A 1,978-nucleotide genomic window follows, 5' to 3' on the forward strand; every position below is an offset into this window, starting at 1 on the left:
ACATTTTTTTCTAATTGGACAACCAGTTTCTGGGTACTCTTTTAAATCTTTCTTGTGAAATTTTAGTTACTCAATGATTTACCCTACAGTGGTGGTTATCTTTAAAAATGTCATGACTTTTTCTTTTCTTAACCTTTTAAAATGTAGACGGTATAAAACATACAAAAGTGCACATATATATATGGAATTTAAAGAAAAATTTAAAGCATTTAGGAAGTAGCCAGGTAAGCACCCCCAGTTCCAGAATTAGGATATTGTCAGAATTCCATTATCCACACTCCCCAAAATCTCTCCCAGAAATAACCACTCTTCTAAATTGTGATAACCTTTTCTGTGCCTGTCTTTATAGATTTTCCATATATATTTGCATTATTTAGTTTTGTCTTTTTTGAACTTTGTATAAATAGAACCAAACTAAATTATTTTATCTTTAAGCTTAATATTATATTTGTAATATTAATTGACATTGCTGCATGTAGCTGTAGTTTATTGCTTTGTAGTACTCCTTTCTGTGAATATACCACAATTAATTCATCCATTTTGATATTGACAGATAATGGACAGTTTCCTATAAATAGCTGTTAAGAATAATTTAACAATCCTTTTCATGTATACAGTGCATATGGACAAGAGTTTCTTAAGAGTATGCACCTAGAATTGGAATTGTTAGTTTGTAGGCTATGAGCAAGTTGAACTTTATTAGAAAATGCTAATGATTTTATGAGGTGTGTTTAGGAACTTACCTCTCATGAGCAGTGAATGAAAATTGTAATCCTTGGTATTGTGAGAGTTTTTATTTTAGCTATTCTGGAAGTATGCAGTTATATCTTGTTGTAGTTTTAATTTGTTTTTTTTTTCTGATTACTAATGAGGTTGAGAAATTTAAAATATGCTTATTGACTATTTGGATATCTTCTTTTGTGAAGTGCCTGTCCAAATGGTTTACCTAGTTATTATTAGGTTGTCTCAATAGATTTATTGGAGTTCTTTTTGTATTCTAGATACTAGCACTTTCTTTTTTTCAATGTATGTGCTGCAGATATCCTCTCTAACATCAATGGTTCTCTTATAATTTTCTTATGAGCCTTTTATAAAAAATCTTTTTAGTTATCATTTGAGTCATACATAAAAAAAGAGAAATATAATAAACTCTCACATTCCAGTCATCTGTCTTCAACAATTGTGTAATGTTTTTTGATGAACAGAAGCGTATTAATTTCTTTCTTTATTTGTGTCTTTTTAAAGAAATTTTCCCTTGGGTCTTGAAGGTATTCTTCTATATTCTCTTTTGAAAGATTTATAGTTTTATCTTTTACATTTAGACCTTTAATCTACTTGAAATTGATTTGTGTATGATATGAATAAAGATCCATCATCGTTTATCAAGTAGTCCCTCCTTCCGTTCCTATGTACAGCACCACCTCTGTCAACAATAACAAATATGCCTGGGTCTGTTTCTGAGCTTGCCATTCTAGTCCAATTGCTCAGTTTGTCAATTACTGTGCAAATACCAAGCTGTCTTCTTCATAAGCAAGTTTTTGCTGGTGGTGTCTGGCTTGATTGCTCATAGTAGTCATAATATGGCTTGCCAGACTGCAATCTTCTAACTTTGTTGAGACTTACTTTATTGTCTTGAGGTCCATTTTTGTAAAGGTTCTGTATGTTCTCGAAAAGAATATGTGTTATGCAAGGTTGGGCACTGTGTTCTATAAATGTCCACTTGATTGAGTTTGTTTATTGTGTTGTTCAAATCTATAGTCTTTTTTTTCTGTTTTTGTTTCTTTTTTTTTTTTCAGTTTCAAATCTATATTCTTACTGATTTTTCATCTGCTTGTTCTATCAATTACTGAGAGAGGTATATGAATATTTCGCAGTATGAGTGTGGACTTGACTGCTTCTCCATGTAGTTGATTTTTATTTCATGTGTTTTGAGATTATGTTATAAGGTTCATATAAACTCAAAATTATTATTTCTTTC

This window comes from Pteropus vampyrus, unplaced genomic scaffold (genome assembly GCF_000151845.1).
Source record: "Pteropus vampyrus isolate Shadow unplaced genomic scaffold, Pvam_2.0 Scaffold50, whole genome shotgun sequence".
Taxonomy (NCBI): domain Eukaryota; kingdom Metazoa; phylum Chordata; class Mammalia; order Chiroptera; family Pteropodidae; genus Pteropus; species Pteropus vampyrus.